The 14754-nt window shown below is 38.3% G+C and overlaps 1 protein-coding gene across 7 annotated transcripts in view; it reads left to right on the top strand.

The window, feature by feature from the left end:
• Positions 1–14754, top strand: part of adgrl3.1 (adhesion G protein-coupled receptor L3.1) — a 127310-nt gene that overhangs the window by 1586 nt on the left and 110970 nt on the right. For 4 of the 7 annotated variants that reach the window (XM_022682001.2, XM_022682004.2, XM_022682003.2 and 1 more), the window contains exon 1: positions 3315–3848. The exons of 1 other annotated variant lie outside the window; for it this stretch is intronic. The gene's annotated coding sequence lies outside the window, so the exon portion shown is untranslated. Of the gene's footprint in view, positions 1–1205; positions 1284–3314; positions 3849–14754 lie in introns of those variants that run through there. 2 more of the 7 variants (XM_049472629.1, XM_022681998.2) reach the window with 2 other exon arrangements.

Raw genomic sequence — 14754 nt, 5'->3', positions numbered from 1 at the left:
CTTTGCGAAAGTTTATTTATACCACTGCACAGAGTTAGCACAGGTGAGTGTTAAGCAGTGTTATATTTTAACTCGCCAAAAGGAATCAGTATTATGTTTAAGTAAAAGTGTTAGTATGCGGACACTTTAATAATTACACTCTGAAGAGTGGACCCATATAGACATTGTATGTTAAAATTAACTATACATTTTGGTCTTCAGTGTTGCAGCATAGTTATGTAACTTTCATACAAACACTGTGTAACATTATACAGTATGTACTCTAAACTAACACATTTATTCCAGAGGAAAATTAACATAAAGAACTTGAGTGAGTGGTGAGTATGACCTGGTAACACTTTATATCACTAAGCTTTGGATGTGCATTTTCATTAAGAATAGAATAGAATAGAATATCTGTCATTATACCAAGTAAAATGAAATTTAAAGTGCATTCCTCTCCAGCAAACAAGAAAATAATAACACAAATAAAATAATAAACACAAAACAATATTTTTATTATCGCCAGTGGCGTACGGTGAATTTAGATTCGCTAGTAGTTCTATTCATTATTCTGAACACATTTAACATCTATTTTTAAAATTCTCACAATTATTTAAAACATGTGAAGGTGCATATTAGAATTATTTTATTATATTCCTGTCAAATTGTAAGCTTTAACAAAGCGATAATGTGACACATTGTTAACGCTGCAATTTTTTTTAGCACCCCTAATGAATTTTCCTAGTTTAATCTTTTGAACCATTCATAGCGCAAGGCTGTGCTATACAAAATGTGTGCTGTATTTTGCTTTAATTGTGTCAAACCTGGAAATGAATGCATGTAGTAGACATGGGTCAAGCTGTATTTATGCAATCTGTTGTATACATTATGACTGTTCTGTACTACCAAAATTACATACTGGGCTGTGCATTGAGGCCACAGTTGTGGGGGTGTGGTCAACAAACAGAGCACAGGGACTTTCTTTTCAAAATGCCAGTCATCGCAGCTTTCACATTTTAGTGCAAAAGGGCAGTTGCATTTTTTTGCAGATTTGTTTTCTTTAGATAATTCTTAATTTGTTTCTTTAAAACGAGATTCTTAACTTGAATTGTAAGATTTCAGAAATCTACAGTAGTTTTAACCCTTCAAAACCACAGCTTTCATTCAGTGTTCTCTGTAGTAGACAGGATGACTCACCTATGTCCAATTTCATTTTTACTCAGTGTGGTAATGTGAAGACGAGTGGCCAGTAAGTTTCTGGAGAAAGGTGGTGATGAAACGTAAAAAAGCCTGGAAATCAGGTAAGTGTTCAATCGTAATGACGCCATAAAAAAAATAAACTCCAAAACACAAACAAAATTAAGCAACATTATTTATACTGGTGGGAGTTCATACTATAAGTCCATTGCCGGGAAAATATTTACTGTATGTTTAGTCACAGACTGTACAGTGTTCTGTTTAACATTTTATGCATATTTTTATGCAAACTGTTGATTTATGATTTATGTAGTGCACTAAGTAAGGAGTAATTAGATATTTCAGACACAGCTTTTAACAGTTCATTACTGTAATTGATGCCTTCTTGGTGAAAATCAAAATGGCATTTTTTTTTATTTAAAGTAACAGTCTGTAAGTTTTTGGAAAGAATGTGTAAAAGCGCATGCAAAAATATTTTTAAATCATTTTAAAATATAAATATAAAATATAATATATAAAATATAGATCTTCAGATCAATTCTGTTTCTCCATGGGTTGCTGATATGTAAATGTGTAGATGAAGACTAAGCAAAACCAGCAAAAAAGGTCCCAGGACCTGTCACACACCCTGTTTTTAGAATGAATATATCTGGTAGCAAAAGCATAATGCTGCCATACATTATATAAGGGTGTTTTCATACCTGAAAGTCTGGACCAGAGTGTTCTTCAAGGTTTGTGTCTTTGTTATATTGTGTATATTTGGTCTAGTTTGTTTTGGTTTCATACTGCAGTTTAGTAATGGACTTAAAACTTTACCATATCCTAACTTTAAACAACCTACCACATCCAGCCACATGGGCTGTTTCTCTCTATATATAATATTTATTGTTTTGTAGGATATTAGGTGTTTTTGTCAGAATCCAACCCCCCTCGTTTACACGCGCCCCCTCAGCAGAATGTGTGTAAAAGATTATCCTGAAGTTGCTTTTATTAATATTAAATAAAGATTTATCTACTTATACATTCATTTCCAGTCTTTCTGTAATTGGTCCGAAAAAGTCTTACCTATCTAGAAAAGTGTTTTCACACTGCATAGTTCAGCAGACCCCGATCGAGTGCCTCGGTTCCTCGTTTTAGTTATCAGGGCCCTTGAAATTCTACTAATGAATTGAGGAGCGGGAATCTGTAAAAAGTGGAATCTGGTGAAAGTAAACAGTGTGTAAATTGACTAATTAATGAATATCAAGAGATTTCTAGTATTGTATTATTTACATGCAAAATCAATAAAGTAAATCAAAAAGAGTTCTGGTTTACATTTGTGTAAGCAACTATTAAGATACTGCATGGTCCTGTGTGGAACTAGTTTGTATTTAAGCCCCTCCTTTTTAAGGGTCCTCCACAAGGTCATAATTATAAGATGCTGAGTCATAGTTATGAAAATATTCCCAGACTTACTATCTCATAATGACTCAGTATCTCATAATAATTATAAATATGATATACTATCTCAAAATTGTTACTTAGTATCTCATAATTATGGCCTAGTGGAGGATCCTCATTTTTTTTTCCAAGTGGAAGAAATTGGCTTCCATAACTTTAAGCCTTGTTGATGGTGTAAAAATAGTGATTTCTGGCAGGATGCCCTTTCCCTATCACCAGCGTTGTAAGAATATTGGGAGCATCAGATAAAAGGGCTGTATTTCAAAATGTGGAGCCAAGGGCTATTCAACAAAAGTGTGTTAGTGCTAAATGTTACACTTTTTGCGTTGCATTGTTGTGTGCTCTATTGCTTATATTCCTCATCGTTTTAAGTCGCTGTGGATAAAAGCGTCAGCTAAATGTAACGTATTGTAATTTAATGTAATGTATTTGCTTTTAAGGATGTGGACTGTTTGAAAGGTGAGGGACTGAAGTGACTGGCCTGAGTGGTCATCACAGTTACAGGAGGTTATAACCTGTCTGTGTGAATGTCAGCTGTGATTATAAGGTCCGGGGTGGTGGTTATGTAATGCAGGTGAACACAAGGTCGATGGGAGCCGCTGCTGCGCGCGCTCCGCCGCCAGAGGCCGCCCGAGTCTACCGGTGCGTGTGTTCACCGTACACCCACCCCCCCACACCCCCCACATTTTTCTCAGTTCCTCCCTCCCGGTTGAATCGAAGCATCACCGCGCTCTTGCTGCTTGGCTCGCGCTGCCAGATTAGCGTGTCGTTTTCTTCGCTCGCGCTCCCTCTCGCGCTGTCTCTCACGCTCTCACGAGCTGTCAGGCTCGCGGCCCCCCTCGTCCTGCGCCACGCGCCCCGTTCACAGCACAGCACAGTACAGTACAGCACAGCACAGCGATGCTGTCCGCGCGCTGAAGCTCCGTCCTCCGCTGGACGCAGCAGCGCTCGAGACGCGCGTGCAGATTCTTCTGCTCGGTTTTGTTCCTTTGCTCCTGGTTCTTGTGCTTTAGTCGGTGAACGGGCGGACCCGAACCGAGCCGTTGTTTTGGAGAAGGAGGTATTGGAGGAGGTGGTGGTGGTGGGGGGGTACTAGCTAGCTACTGGGCCGGAGACTGGTGGGCTCTGTCGCCGGATTACACACTACACACAGCAGGCTGTTCTGGGGTTTGGTCATCCCTCCTCGTCCCTGTCCCCGCGGCTCATCTCTCATCTCTAAAGAAGATGTGGTAAGTGCCGCGTTTTTTTATTTTATTTTGTTTTATGTTTTTTTTTTTAATTGAAAGGCGGCGTCGATGGTCTTGCTCATTTAGCATAATAAAGCTTAAAAGTCTTATATTATAATCAATATGGATGATTCAGTAATGATGATACTAAAAGCAGTGTATCTCGCTGCTGTTAGAACGGGTGCTCATCTCAGCCCAGCTCGGTTCGGGCTATAATAGACTATAATATATGGAGGGGGTGCTCGGTTCGGTTCGGTTCTGTTCTGTTCGGGATGCTGTGCTGCGCGGCGTCGTGCGCGGTGTTTTAATGGGCGTCGCTCTTCATGGTGTGTATATATATATATATACACACCATATATATATACGCTCACACACAATTATAAGTGAATGGCCATGCATTTGTGTGTCTGCAGGGACTCAACATATAGGAATCGTCCCCAGATATGAGTGTGTATGTGTGTTGCGTTGTGGAGACGTGCTACAAAATGATTTGACGAGATATTCAGTTTTTGCTCGTCTTCAAATAATAATTATTCATGGTTATCAATGAGGTTAGTGATAATTAGCTAGTGGCATTAGTTTCGACAATGCTGAAGTATATGGTTGAAGTACCGCAAAAGACAGGAATACAAACCAGCGTGTGTGTGTGTTTGAGGGAGGGAAGGAGGGAGGGAGGGAGGGAGGGGGGCGGTCGCTGCTCTGTAATGCAGAGATCTGATTAAAACAATTACCTCGATTAATTCGTTTATTTGGAGGAAAGTGTGAGAGAGAGGGAGAGATTTGTGGGGACCCCGGCTGTTAGCTAGCTAGCTTAACCTGAGATCCACGTCCAGTCTTCATATAAAGAGATTTCAAACGCCTCATTTCCACTGACAGCGATTCTCTCTCTCTCTCTCTCTCTCTCTCTCTCTCTCTCTCTCTCTCTCTCTCTCTCTCTCTCTATCTCTATCTCTGTGGGGAGTGTGTTGGTATGGCAGCATCCTTGAGGACGAGCAGACAAGATTCTCAAAATAAAATCCACCATGACTTCCCCCCTCTCTCTCCTTCCTTCTCTCTCCTTCCCTCTCTCCTTTTTATGTACCGTCTCCCTCTCATTCAATCTCTCTCTATCTCCTCATTTTCTTTCGTTTACTCTCTTTTTGAATTCTCTCTCTCCATCTCTATTATTTTTCTCTTTCCATCTTTCACTTTATTCCTATTCTCACTCACTTTTGATTTTCTATCTCTCGATCTCTACTTCATTTATTTCACTTTCCTTGGCTGTCTAATTTTCTCTTATTTTTTCTTTCCTCTACTTTGCTTTCTTTTTTTATCCATCTCTTTTTTTATCTCTTTCCATTTGTCCCTCACAATTTCTGTCTCGCCATTTATCTCTCTCTTTCTCCATTTCTCTGTCTCTCTCCATGTCTCCTTTTCTCTTTCTGTCTTTCTGTTCTATTCTCCCTATCCTTTCTCCCTCACATTTTCTCTCTCTCTCTCAATTTCTTTCTCTTTTATTCTCTACTTTTCTCTCTCTATTCTCTCTACTATTCTGTCTCTCCTTTTAATTTTTTCTCTCTCTGTTCTCTTCAGCTTTCTCCCTCTCCCCTTCTCAGTATTTTTTTTCATTTCTATTTCTCCTTTTCAATTTTTCTCTCTCCTATTTACCCTATCCTTTCTCCCTCACATTTTTTCTCAATCTTTCATTTGTCTTTCTCTTCTATTCTCTCTTTCTCTCTCTACATTTGTCTTTCTATCCTATTTTCTCTCTCCTTTTCTCTCAATATTCTCTCTATTTTCTTCTTGTTCTTTTTCCAATTCTTTCTCCATTTTCTGTCTCTGCTTTTAAAATTTTGTCTCTCTATTCTCTTCATGTCTCACTCTCCCCTTCTCATTCTTATTCCTTTTCTCTTTCTCCTTTAAATTTTTGTTTCTTCTATACTCCCTATCCTTTCTCCCTCACATTTGCTCTTTCTATTTTTGTCTTTCTATCTTATTTTCTCTCTCTCTACTTTCTTTCTCCATATTTCGTACTCAATTCCCTTCTCATTCTTTTTCCAATTCTTTCTCAATTTTCTGTCTCTCTGCTTTTAAAAAATTCTCTCTCTATTCTCTTAATTTCTTTTTAAATTATTTTTTCTTCTTTTCAATTTCTATCCTTTCTCCCTCACATTTGTTCTCTCTCCATTTGTCTTTTTCATCTATTCTCTCTTTTTTTGTTTTTTCTATCCCTTATCCCTTTCTCTCTCCTTTTTTCTTAATTTTCTCTCTCTATTCTCATTTCTCTCTCCATTTTCTGTCTCTCTCATTTTATTTTTTCTCTCTCTCTCTATTCTCTTCATCTTTCTCACTCAACCCTTCTCATTCTTTTTCCATTCCTCTCTCCTTTTCTTTTTCTCTCTCTCTCTCTCTCTCTCATATGACATGGATGAACACACTGAACGCCGCGGTTCTCGTGACCTTGATTCGACAGAATAGCTCAGATCCGCCGCTGTTTACACCGCTTCATTGTAGTGTTGTGTTCAGCTCGGGCACAGAACCCCCTCCTGTGCACGTAACACAGTATTGTCGTGTGTCTGTGTGTGTGACCCTCGGTGTGTTTGCTGTGTCAGTCAGTCAGGCGCAGCTCCAGCTTGTGGAGATGTTAGCATCATGCTAACTGCACTAAACGCGCCTCCTTTTCCCGCCTTACTGATTGTTTACAGAGCGCGGGTGACCCATTTAGCCAGCTCCCCGCGCTCGCTCCACTGATTCCAGCCTATCTGTGTCAGCCTCATCCTCTCAGAGACGGACAATAATGGAGATATTAGCTGCAGGCTAGCCTCAATTACACAGCCTCTACCTGGACCGAGGACAGAGGCCTTTTACACTGAAACAATGATATTTACAGCATAAGCAGTGCTTACACTAGGCCACTGTCTGCAGAAGAATTTACCTTAATATCGATTACAGCTCAAGATCTGTACATCATCTAAAATATTTTTTTTTGATGGTCAAGGTTGTTAAAAGGTTGGCCCAGAGAAAAGATGCATTGTCCCAGAGAACATTCCCATGTGGGAACTGTGTGGAAGCCCAACTGGAAACCATAAAGTTGGGTTGTACACAGTACATCAGGCTTAAAAGTGACCCATTTGAGAAGGTTCACTGAAATTATTGGGCCCATTTGTAAAGCCCTTTCTGGTCACAGAAAACGCATGTAGAAACCCACTTAGATTTCTACCATTCTCTCTGGAACCACAATCGAAGCTGGTCAGTCAATTTGCTCACCTTGCTGTTTTTTTTTATCAGTGTCGTCATTTCCAATAGCCCAACTCATAAGTAGTCCACATAATAATGGAAGTTTAGCTTAAATGGGTTTGTGGCTGTTGCATGTAGCTTAAGAGACAGAGTGCATGGCTTTGGGTATGGGGCTGGTATCAGCTAATGAATCAGAAAATGCTGGATCAGATATCAGGGGGAGAAAAGAATGAATCTGATCCGATCATGTAACAAATCTTGCACAGAACAGCTCATTCACTTCAAACTGTGTGAGCAGGTGTTAGCGGTGGGTTTCTTCATGTGGGTGGCAGGGTGTTTGGGTAGCCTGAGTAGAATAGCCTATCTGTGGTTGGTCCAAGTGCTTGATAGTTATTTTCCACTGGTTGGAAAGTAAACGTTTGGCTCTAGGCTGGAAAGAAATTTGGTCTTTTGTCCCAGGCCAACTTCCTCCAAGAGTGATGCCAAGTAATGCTGCTGTTCAGTGATCAGGAAAGCTGGTGAAGACCATTTTTAGGGGGTGGCAGTCACAGTGAACTTTCACATGCCAAACCTCTTCAAATCTAAATCTACTGTGTTTCATAGCAACAGCATTATCGTAGATCACATTGTTTGGCCATATCTTCACTGCTACCCAGAACATTAATCGGAAGAACAGGTGGCTGGTTCAATACCAGGTAGTGGTTTAGAACTGAAATCAGTAAAATATTCTGTATTTAATATGATATGATGTAAAGAAGCTTGAATCCTGTTTTTAACCTGTGAAAGAACTGGCCGTCACGCCAATATGGCTGTATTACATATTGGATGGTACTCGAGGTTTAAATGTATAGAAAACGTATAGAAAAAGAGTCATGTCATCGGTTGTTCAGAGTGTTGATTTGTGCTTTGAACATTGCTATATCATTTTAGAAAGTCTGTGTGTGTGTTTACAGATGATTTGGATGATCTCTGCTTGTGATCTGTGTGGTTCTGGTTCTGAGTCACCGGTTTATGACCTCTCCTTTTAATACCATAATTGCAAGACACCAGAAATATAACAAAATACCAGTGTTTGTTCAAGTAAAATAGACAGATGTGAAAACTGCCATAGGGTCTTTTAAAAGTGTGTGTGTACTAGGCTTCTTGTGTTAGCAACAGATTAGTGGTAAGTGTTGGTGCTGTTTTGAATGTGTTTGTGTTGTGTAATTTACACTGCACTAATTGTTTTTTATTTTTTTATTGCATACTGTGCTATTATTATGTTATTGAGAATTGTTATTGACAAAAGTTTAAACATATGGACTGAACACAGTACAACATCTGGAAATCAGGAACAGTCTGTCTACTTCTGTGGGAAATCAGAGAGGCTGGGAAATGGTTAAAAAAATGTATGACAAATATTTTTAGAATAAAAAGCCATACAAACATTATACGTGGAAACATTGGGTATTACCCAAAATAATAGGTTACAGGCATTTTCAGGCTGTAGTTTTAAAGACAGTGTAACTGCTTGTTAATTTGTTTTCAAACGAGTAAGCATTTACAGTGATTTTGAGTGTCACTAATGTGCCTAATCTAATCTTTAATCAGCTTTTCATTATGGTTTATTGATATTGCATTTTTAAAATGTGGAGTCTCACTACTTCTCTCAGTCACACTCAAACCACTGAGACATGAGTCAGAATATCTTAAATCAGATGCTGCACTCAGTGGGAGCATAAATATCAGGACATTTCAGCATAGATATTTAGATAAGCATCAAAAGGTTTGAAGATTCCAGCAGAACTGTCAGAATCTCCCATGTTTGTCAAAACATGTTCCACTTTATCAGAACTCTAAGAATTCAGAACTTTAAACTGAAACTGTGTTCTTTTTTTGGTTGGGATAAACTGAAAATGAAAATGTTTGGCAGAAACCTGTTCGTATACCGTATATGATCAAATAACCCTTAAGGTATTTATGTCTTGCTTGAGAGGGCAAATTCTTCTAACACTAGAGGAAAGACCTCACTGTGACTTGAAACAGCAGTTTTTCAAATATTTTCTTCTAAATTGAAGGCAGTAGTATTCCTAAATGGGAAGTGGACAAATTATTCTAATGAATGGCATCTGTGTATATCTGCAGACAGTAATGCTGTTCTAAACTTACATTTACCTCAGTAAAGCTATTCAAATCATACGTTCACCGCAGTAATGCTATTCTAATCATATATTTACCAATATGTAGTGGCAAATATTCATTACATCCCTTCTTTTTAGTCTGTGGTTTATAACAGTCAGCACATAGTGGGCCATGATTCACCTAGGTAAAGCAGAATGTGTATCAGTATTGATCGCCTCAAAATGACTGACCTTTAAGTGAATTTTAGCATATTAAATGCGTGGCTGAGCAGCTTGCAGAGGTTACTAACCCATGTTAGCCATCCTATCACCTCAGCCTACAGCATATCAATGTCAGGAAACAGCGCTTCATTTCTCAGGTAAATTCTAGACAGCAACAGGAAACATCTGACAAAACTGAGCCAGGAGATTTTTTACAATTACCTCACTCTGCACAGCGTGCCCCATCAGCAGTCTGTATCTGGTCGTTTCACGTGTCAAAGTAGGCGGCAGACTTGTCACTAGACCCAATTAGGGATCACATGTTGTCCTGACCCACTGCACTTATGCAGAAAAATACACATGGGCTCTAAACAGACAAGCATTCAACCCAATAAAAGGTCTAATCCAGCTCATAAAATAAAAAAATAAAAATAAAAAAATTCATGCTTTTGTATGCAATGCCGCTTTTTGATTAAATCCACGTTTAAAAACATAAAAAATACCCAAAACCGCATAACCAGATAGTCAAACCAGTCAAAATCTCAGTTACAGCTGGGAGGTGGTGTGCAAACAACTAGTCAAACCTCATGGCAGAACCAATCAAAATCTCAATTTCAGGTGATGGGGAGGGACGAAAAGTGCCATTCCTAGTATTGGAACCAATCAAAATCATAGGTTCACAATGAAACTGATTAAAATTACTGTTTTAATTTTGAATTTTGTTACTGCTAACTCACTAATGCTGCATTGAGCCAAATAAATTATTTCTAAATTAGATAAGATATGATAATACACAAGTGTCCTGGATTCAATGTATAAATAAAAATTTCATAATTTTCAAAGATGTCTTGATGTCACTCTTCTGGAATGTTCTGCAGATCTCCATGTTTACGGGCAGGTCTTCCAATAATCCAGAGTGATGAGTGAATTTAATGGTCCTATTTTTAAAACCTTGACACTGTAACAACGTCTATTTTTTCCAGTTTGTGTTATTATTTTGATTTAAAAGCCTTACTTGGTCCTAGAAAAGGCACTTTATTCTCTCACATGCCAAAAGACATGGGACAACATCCATCCATGCACCCATCATTTTGTTTCCACCTTCAGCAATTTCCAGTGTACCATACACACCCAGTCATTTACACCTGCACTTCAGGATAGCCGGTTTACAAATGCACGGATCAGTCCAACTATCCATACTACTGGAACTGGCCAGCACACACTATCTGTTGCTGTTAATATTAATAATCTAATCTAATAAGTGTCTGTAACATCACACTGCAGAAAAGCACTCAGGTTTTTTTTACAGAGACTTTAGCGAATCTGACTGTAACAGCCTATCTGAAAGCAGAGAGAGTTAGGAGCTAACATAGACATGAGGACACCCTGAAACACTGACATACATTTGCTCCACCATTGGTAAACCTGATACCACAGCACCAGCATGCGTTGAACCATTATAATTTCCTTATTGTTGTTTTTATAACCATTTAGCACTCTAGATAATCCCCTGTTAATTTACATCCAGCAAATCAGACTTAATACTGTACATTATAAACATGGAAGAGGGAAAAGTTTATTAAGACTGATCACATAATAAAGCTGTGTAATTGCTTTCATGATAATAACAATTATCCAGAGAGTTAGGTAGGTTCATACAGCTAACGTTTTAATAAACAAGTATATAAAGGTATTTTTCTCAGTTAGTTAGTTACATTTCAGTGGTTTAAATATAAAACTGAAATATTGTGTAAATCTAAACATGGCAGGTGTATTACTGAAATTCATGCGCTGTGATTAGAGTCAGGAAAGCTGTTGGTAAAGGCGTGAAAAATACCCCCATTGCTGTGAATAAATATGCATGTGTAATAGCACCAATTACAACCTGAAATTATTTTGCTGCTTTATTTGAACCAGAGATCTCACACAGTGAGATTTTGTGATTTTTTTTTTCTTGTGAAGGAATTTTATGTTTTCGAAGGCATCTCTGTGATAATGAGACTGTGCTAAATCCTTAAAACAGTGATTTCACTGATTTGCTGTTGAATGACTCAATGTATAAAGAATAAAACAACTTTTGTAATTTGTTTGTGAGTGAAGTTCTGCCCTTCAACAGAAAGAGTCGGTCAGCTTGCTGGTTGTGCTGAGAGCAGAGGTGGGTCAGTGTGCTAGTGTGGAAGCTCCACTCAATGTTCATGAGGTATTTATATCAGATTTTAGAATTTATTTAAAACTGTAATTTAACTTGAAGTTAACTTTTAATTTAGAATATTTTGGTCTCTCCTCATTCACAGGGAGATATGGCTGCCAAGTGAACAGTAGGGCTGTGTTTTGACAAGAATTTTAGTTGTATGCATCCCAATACAGGGATTACGATCCAAACAAGCAAGACGATATCTTGCGGCTGTTTAAATTACTCTTTTCGTACTGGTGGGCATTATGGTCCTAATTTAAAGAATGTACTAATGCAAGAAAATACGTTAATATTTTTTTAAATTATAAAATACATTTCATACATTTAGTACAAAAAAAAAATATGAACATTGTCTATTTTTAAAACAGTATCTTGACCGTGATTTTGTATAAAAAAATATCTAGTGCAACAAAATAAAAAATAACAATAATGTAACAACAAAAATCTACAATAGTAGAAAAGTGCAGAATATTTAGTGCATGCAAATAAAATGCAAGCAAACAATGAAAAGAAAATAGCACAACAAATATAGTTTATGCTAATAATATCACTATCACAATGTATAGTCACCTTCCTAAAATAAAAACATTTTGACAAATAGATATCTTTTGGTAAAATCTCCTACATCCTGAGTTGATCAGATCATTTGATTCTACCGCTTTAGGATAATAGCCTATGTGAAAACTGTGACTTAAACTCATTTATAAAGCCAAAATTAGGCAATTTTAATATTTTTCCAAGATGGCAGCTTCCTTCACTGATCTAATGTCCACGATTTAGAGCTTGTTTCAAAATTTGTTTTTCTGCTCAACTGTATAATAAAATCTCATTTTAAGCCATAGCTAAGTTTAAATAGTCATAACTACTGTACTTTTTTTGTGTGTGTGTTTCCAGAACGACTTATGAAAGTATACAATTCACACACACATTTTATCAATAATATTTAGTACAGCAGAGTACAACATTGATATCTAGTGAGCAAGATTTAAAAATGACATTGACCACTCTCTGAAACCATCCTTGTGATATAAACTATTAATTCAGTTTTATGTTTTTTTACAGTACAGTGTTGCATAACAAAATATTGCGGTACAATACAATATTGATATTTTATTGCACTTCTAGTGAACTCACTTCCCTAAATGGATTTAAGATGCATGTACCCCTTTTGTTTATGTAGGGTACTTTTTTAAATGAATGAATATGAGAGAAACACAACTTCTTTATAACAATTTAATAATTAATATTTCAATTTATTTTAATGCAGTTCAGCCCTCAGTGGCCTCAGCGCCTCTACATCCACTCCAGCATGCATGTCTAAGGCAAGTTTTAGTGTTTCTGTAATTGTTATTTTCAGGGTTTAGGCGAACTGTGGTAGGCATTAGCATCTAAACATTAGCATTTACCCAGAGCTTCATAGGAATGGTGAATTGTTGGCTGATTGCTCGACAGTTTTTATTAATGCTACAGATATCGTATCCTCTAGTGTAATGCCCTTTTATTCCTGGGAGAGACAATGTTTCTGGCATAGACATGGGATTTTCTAGTTTTCCCAATATCCGGGACCTGTTACTGACCCCAGCCATGATGGCACCTCGGAACGGCACATTTATTGTATCTTTAGCATTCCAACTATCTGTTGGTTTTGTTGTTGTGTTGTGTATTGTGTGTGATCCGGTTTTGTTTGGCTGTGTGATGTCATGTGATTTAGTGTGAGAACCAGTAAGATTATAATGAAGTGCTTTCATGTGTAATCTCGTGGGATTGTGGTTGTTTGTGTTCTTGCTGTGGAATTCTGTGTGTGTGTGTGTGTGGGTTGGGGTTTTTTGTTGAGTAGGCATGTGTATTAAAATATATGGTCTGTTGGGGAAAATTCACACGCAGGGCGGGGTCATGGTTTTTTGGGGCTCGGCTTTCATCAGGACTGTTTATTTTCTCAGAGGCCGGAGAGAGGAGAGTAGTGCCAGCCTATGAGCTGGGCTCAACTGGTAATGCCTTAAAGCACTTCCTGACCTCCTGAAGGATGGGCTGGTATTTCTGGTTCAGACTTGCCCGGTCTAAATGAGCTTGTACATCAGTGATGTTCGTGTGAATGTGATATATGGCCAGATAACTTGTAGCAAGGAGAACGCACTCTTGAGGATGTGTTAAGGGTTTGTCAGACACTAGAGGGGTCCAAAATGAATAGGTTTATATGGAGTGTTTGAGCAAAATGATCGTTTTAAAATGTTTGATTATTTTATACTAAATTGTGCAGTGGTAATTTAATTGGTCCCTGTGTTTACCTCACTCTACCTCACACTACCTTGCTCTGTCTTCATCTACCTTGCTCTACCTCACTCTGCCTTATTCTACCTTTCTCTGCATCGCTTTACCTCAATGTACCTCACTCTGCCTCCCACTACTATGCTCTAACTTCTTGTACCACGCTCTACTTTGCTTTACTCTGTCACCTCATTCTGTCTGGTTCTACCTCATTCTGTATTTGTCTGTCTAATTTCATGTCCCTTTGTGTCACTTTGCCTCACTCTTTCTTGCACTACTTTACTCTACCTAACATAAGCACAGTCTGCAGAATAAAGAGCTCCCCCTATTGCTGCACACTTGGTTCAAGTCTAAATCATTGAGGACAGTTTCCCTGTGATAAACTAATCCAGTCTGAATTAGGGCTTATGTTGAAGTCCATTAACGTGACCTTTATGGTGTTGTGTGAACATTACGGACTGAAGTTATGATTATGGTCTTGGCTCAGATGAAAGTTTCAGCAGAAACGTTTGTGCGCTGGACTGGTTTCGTGCGCTGACTGCACTGGGAGCAGTGCACGGCGTGAGGCTGTGTACGGACTATTTCAGGACTGTTTTCTTCTGAGGTTGAGGTTGTTCATGCCGTGTGTGTGTGTGTGTGTGTGTGTGGGCATCCGGAGTAAATGGACTAGTCGTGTACTGGCGGTGATGAGTGGGTAGACTGCTGGTTTGTGTGAATGCTGATTGTACTAAAATAGTGATTCGCATGAATATTGTAACCTTTCATCTCTCGAAACTTCATCTCAAGGCACTCAGAGCTATCTAGAGTTGGGCTGTTTGATATGGACGCAAAATGTAATGTGCGATATCCCAGTATCAATGTGAAATGGAGCTTAGATCGGGCCCAAAATATTTTTGAATGAGCGAAATCTGTT

Source organism: Astyanax mexicanus, chromosome 25 (genome assembly GCF_023375975.1).
Source record: "Astyanax mexicanus isolate ESR-SI-001 chromosome 25, AstMex3_surface, whole genome shotgun sequence".
In the NCBI taxonomy this organism is placed as follows: domain Eukaryota; kingdom Metazoa; phylum Chordata; class Actinopteri; order Characiformes; family Acestrorhamphidae; genus Astyanax; species Astyanax mexicanus.
This window is presented reverse-complemented; position numbering and strand designations above follow the sequence as displayed.